The following is a 6,000-nucleotide window of genomic DNA, read 5'->3' as shown; positions in this document are numbered from 1 at the left end:
GTGGTGCCAGTCATTCTCCTGGTACTGGCAGCCTTTGACTCAGGTGAACCAATCCAACACAGTATCTCTCTGCACGACTGTGACCTGTTTTATGACCTTTTACAAAGTGACTCTGTCATTAGAGATGCTGTAAATGCTGAAGAAAATACAAACTGGGTTCATCTCAATAAATAAATCTCCTCATCTCCTTTGAAAAACGGGCTGAACAGGGTGGAAGCAAATTCACCCACCATATAGCTTTCACCTATCCTGTCAATATACAGTACCAGTCCAAAGTTTGGACTTATTCAAGGGTTTTTCTTTATTTTTACTATTTTCTACATTGTAGAACGTAGTGAAGACATCAAAACTATTAAATAACGCATGTAATCATGTAGTAACCAAAAAAGTGTTAAACAAATCAAAATATATTTTATATTTGAGATTCTTCAGAGTAGCAACCCTTTGCGTTGATGACAGCTTTGCACACTCTTGGCATTCTCTCAACCAGCTTCACTTGGAATGCTTTTCCAACAGTCTTGAAGGAGTTCCCACATATGCTGAGCACTTGTTGGCTGCTTTTCCTTCACTCTTTGGTCCAACTCATCCCAAACCATCTCAATTGGGTTGAGGTGGGGTGATTGTGGAGGCCAGGTCATCTGATGCAGCACTCCATCACTCTGCTTCTTGGTCAAATAGTCCTTACACAGCCTGGAGGTGTGTTGATTCATTGTTCTGTTGAAAAACAAATGATAGTCCCACTAAGCGCAAACCAGATGGGATGGCGTATCGCTGCAGAATGCTGTGGTAGCCATGCTGTGGTAGCCATGCTGGTTGTGTGCCTTGAATTCTAAATAAATCACTGACAGTGTCACCAGCAACGCACCCCCACACCATCAAACCTCCTCCTCCATGCTTCACGGTGGAAACTACACATGTGGAGATCACACGTTCACCTACTCTGCATCTCACAAAGACACTGCGTTTGAAACCCATAATCTCAAATTTGGACTCATCAGACCAAAGGACCCTGGGACTAAACACCTCCCTATGCAACTGGATCATGGACATCTTGATGGGCTTCCCCCAAGTGGTAAGGGTAAGCAACAACACGTCTGCCACACTGATCCTCAACACTGGAGCCCCTCAGGGGTGCGCGCTTAGTCCCCTCCTGTTCACCCACAACTGCATGACCAAACACGACACCAACACCATCATTAAGTTTGCTGATGACACGACAGTGGTAGGCCTGATTACCAACAGAATGAGACAGCCTATAGGGAGGAGGTCGGAGACCTGGCAGTGTGGTGCCAGGACAACAACCTCTCCCTCAATGTGAGCAAGACAAAGGAGCTGATCGTGGACTACAGGAATAGGCGGGCCGAACAGGCCCCAGTTAATATTGATGGGGCTGAAGTGGAGCGGGTCGAGAGTTAAGTTACTTGGTGTCCACATCACCAACAAACTATCATGGTCCAAACACACCAAGACAGTTGTGAAGAGGGCACGAAACACCTTTTCCCCCTCAGGAGACTGAAAATATTTGCCATGGGTCCCCAGATCCTCAAAACGTTCTACAGCTGCACCATCGAGAGCATCCTGACCAGTTGCATCACCGCCTGGTATGGCAACTGCTCGGCATCTGACCGTAAGGCGCTACAGAGGGTATTGCGTACGGCCCAGTACACCACTGGGGCAAAGCTTCCTTCCATCCAGGACCTATATACTAGGCAGTGTCAGAGGAAAGCCCCCAAAAAATGTCAGACTCCAGTTACCTAAGTCATAGACTGTTCTCTCGGCTACTGCACGGCAAGCGGTACCGGAGCGCCAAGTCTAGGACCAAAAGGCTCCTTAACAGCTTCTACCCCTCAAGCCATAGGACTGCTGAACAATTAATCAAATGGCCACCTGGACTATTTACATTGACACTCCCCTTGGTACCGGTACCCCCTGTATATAACCTCGTTATTTTTTTGTGTTACTTTTTATTATTTTTTTACTTTAGTTTATTTGGTAAGTATTTTCTTAACTCTTTCTTGAACTGCATTGTTGTTTAAGGGATTGTAAGTAAGCATTTCACGGTTCCTGTTGTATTCGGCGCATATGACAAAATAAAGTTTTATTTTATTTTTGGTCAGAATTCCACCGGTCTAATGTCCATTGTTCATGTTTCTTTCCCCAAGCAAGTCTCTTCTTATTATTGGTGTGCTTTTAGTAGCGGTTTCTCTACAGCAATTGGACCAGGAAGGCCTGATTCACGCAGTCTCCTCTGAACAGTTGATGTTGAGATGTGTCTGTTACTTGAACGCTGTCAAGCATTTATTTGGGCTGAAATTTCTGAGGCTGGTAGCTCTAATGAACTTATCCTCTGCAGCAGAGGTAACTCTGGGTCTTCCATTCCTGTGGCGGTCCTCATGAGAGCCAGTTTCGTCATAGCGTTTGATGGTTTTTGTGACTGCACTTGAAGAAACTTTCAAAGTTATTGACATTTTCCGTATTGACTGACCTTCATGTCTTAAAGTAATGATGGACTGTCATTTCTCTTTGCTTATTTGAGCTGTTCTTGCCATAATATGGACTTGGTCTTTTACCAAATAGGGCTATCTTCTTTATACCATCCCTACCTTGTCACAACACAACTGATTGGCTAAAACGCATTAAGAAGGAAAGAAATTCCATGAAGCACACCTGTTAATTGAAATGCATTCCAGGTGAAGCTGGTTGAGAGATTGTCAAGAGTGTGCAAAGCTGTCATCAAGGCAAATGGTGGTTACTTTGAAGAATCTCAAATATAAAATATTTTGATTTGTTTAACATGTTTTTGGTTACTTCATGATTCCATATGTGTTATTTCATAGTTTTGATGTCTTCACTATTATTCTACAATGTAGAAAATAAACCCTTGAATGAGTACAGTAGGTGTGTCCAAACCTTTGACTGGTACTGAAGCTTTCACCTATCCTGTCCTTTCAGATTACTGGAGATGAAGGAAAGGAGAATAGGAGAGGAAGCCACTTAACACTATTGAGATGAGCCTGTTGTGTTGAATGAAAGGAAAAGGCTGATCAGGCCTGTAGTATGTCTCCCTCTGCTGGTATGACACTAGTAGTATTGGAGCGTTGTCCACCTCTGTCATCAACAACACATAGTCACCTAAAATACAATTTCCTTTATTAGTTAAACAGTATGGAACACAGACTCTTAAGTCTGTTGACATGTTTGGGGATTTTTGTTGATTGAATAATCTTATCCTGGAGCAGAATTGTTTTGTTTGCATATGAAAATTGATGTTTTAGCAGTTTCTACCCATCTTAAGCTTCCACAGCACTCTCTTTTCCTAATAGCTTTGGCAAAGAGTTCATCACTGCATTCCCGGAGAACATCGCCTTTTACCATCCCACTCAGCCTTACAACAGAATTGTAATCACAGCACTACACAGTGACACCTCGGTAATTGTGAAAATGAAGGAACTGGGTTCCACAGATACCAGGAACCTGAATGCAGCACAGGAAGTTGTGATTCAGGCAAGTTGGATAAGGCTCAAGAGGTCAAAGTTCTCTAACAACACAATCCATGTGACCAGCAACAACGACGTCAGTGTCCTTGCCATCAGCCAAAGAGGTGAAAGCATCCAGACCACGGTAGTCCCACCGGTGGAGAGCTTGGGTACAGAGTACCATGTCCCCCCTATACCTGAGATGACGCATTGTCAGCCTCAAATAGACCCAGGGAACCATTTTGTTTAGGCTCATCATCATAAACAATAAAGAAACTAACGAGGTCACCATCTCAGGGCCAGCAGGTGAGAACGAGACTGTCTCACTCCAGCCGTTCCAACTGGTTCAACTCTGGCTGAATAGATCGCTGCCAGAGCCACACGTGTTGGCCGACCACCCCGTGGCGGTTCTGTACAGCCACCCATGCGCTGTCACAACTAACTGCACCTGTAGTTTTCTGTTCAGCCCTCTGTACCCCGTCACAGCGTGGGGGTCAGAATACCTCGTGCACCCCTCTTTGGAGAATGGAGCTTTGAATGAAACTACCTTTCTGCTGACGACCAACCAGTGTGAGTTTACTCAGCGGACCCCCCACAGAGCCCCTCCAACTGCAGTCTTCCCACGAGCTGCCCTTCTATCCCTTCCTCCCTGGTGGCTCCTCCCTGGTTAAGACCTCCAGTCTTGTCTCCCTGACCCTCCACAGACCAGGCCTACTACTCAGCCTCATCCCAACGCATAGCTTCTCCTCCTGCTACCTCCTCCACTCCCTCAACGCCATGAAGAAGCAGGCCCTGTTAGTAGCCCCCACAGCCCAGACAGAGGGGGTGCATCAGGGGAACACAGCCCTGGATGTCACATGGACTCCCATGATGGGGACCGAGTACTCCTGGGCACTCGTTGACTTTGGGACAGACTACACAAAGCATGTCATCTGGCATAGTTCCTCCAAAATGGCTGCTTACTACTTGGGAGAGACAAACGGCATGGTTTTGGGGAATTCGGCTGCCAGCATCAGCACAGATCCAGGTATGGTGTGGTAGAGGTTTCATAGAGTTGTATTGCTGTGAATTATACATATCATTCATGTCTGTTGTATGCCAGTTTTTTTATAGGAATATATTGATTACTCTCTCTCTCTCGTGTGTGTGTGTGTGTGTGTGTGTGTGTGTGTGTGTGTGTGTGTGTGTGTGTGTGTGTGTGTGTGTGTGTGTGTGTGTGTGTGTGTGTGTGTGTGTGTGTGTGTGTGTGTGTGTGTGTGTGTGTGTGTGTGTGTGTGTGTGTGTGTGTGTGTGTGTGTGTGTGTGTGTGTGTGTGTGTGTGTGTGTGTGTGTGTGTGTGTGTGCGTGCGTGCGTGCGTGTGTGTGCGCGCGTGTGCGCACAGATTCTAAGGGCTGTTTGCTGAGGCCAGAGGTTGTGACACTTGGGGACGAGCAGGGTGGCTGGCCCGAATCTCTGAAGTACTGCCAAGATCAGGGCTACAGTCTGGTCAGCCTGAACACAGAAGACTTTCTACTTCAAGTGACCAATAAACTGAGGGAGTCTGAGACCCAGATTCAGGGACAGACGCAGGGTCAGGTGTGGATAGGCCTCCGTCGGAGCTCACTGACAGGACAGTGGTACTGGCTGAGCAAGGCTGCTGTGTCCTTCAGCCACTGGGCCCAGGATGAGCCAGGGACCCCCATACAGGGCCAGTGTGCCATGATGACACTGGACCCCCAGGGAAACTATACCTGGAGCGACCAGAGCTGCTGTGAAGCTCTCCCAGCCGTCTGCTACAGAGAGCCACTACACTTCCCCCTTCAGTAGAGCTCTATACTTGACCACGTCCCTTTCTGTAGGACCCTTCATACATTATACTCACTAGATTCAAGCTCCTTTGTGAAGGGCATTTCATAAGATATATTCTCTAAACAGCTATACTGTATGTCTCAATCCAGAATGATTGAAACTGACTGTCTGGTGTTTTTCTATATTTGGAGTTGAGGCATATATCTGGATAAAGTCATTCTGATGTCTCTGATCTAGAACTTCTTGACAAATAAGACTGTTTTTACTTGTTATTCATATTACAGGTCCAAACCTGATTGTATCAAATCTATGAAATATAGCGTCTTTTTTTATCCACTGTAGTCTTGTGTAAAGTCTTTGATAAGGTGTAACGTGAATTGAAATACTGAGGAGTTAACTAGATAAATGTTTTCCTTTTGCACATGTTATAAACTGGTTGGTTGTTTAGCAGCAAAACCGACACGTGCAATTATGGGGCGAAACACGTGGTTGGCTTAGACTATTGACAACATGTAAACTATATTTCATCTCCAAATGTTTAGAAAAAACAAATAGATTTGCACAATGAGCACTTGTCTCTCAAATACATTGTTACAGTTATTGGTTAGCTAGATAGCTAATTTTAGCCATATTAGCATAGATGTGAAATCAGTCAAAACGCCTCAACAAGACATGGTATCAAGAACAAGATAAAAACTTGCTCAAATGAGACACCTAAAGTACTATTCCCCACAT

Source organism: Salmo trutta, chromosome 3 (genome assembly GCF_901001165.1).
Source record: "Salmo trutta chromosome 3, fSalTru1.1, whole genome shotgun sequence".
NCBI classification, from domain to species: domain Eukaryota; kingdom Metazoa; phylum Chordata; class Actinopteri; order Salmoniformes; family Salmonidae; genus Salmo; species Salmo trutta.
The sequence above is the reverse complement of the archived record's forward strand: the minus strand, read 5'-3'. Positions refer to the sequence as shown.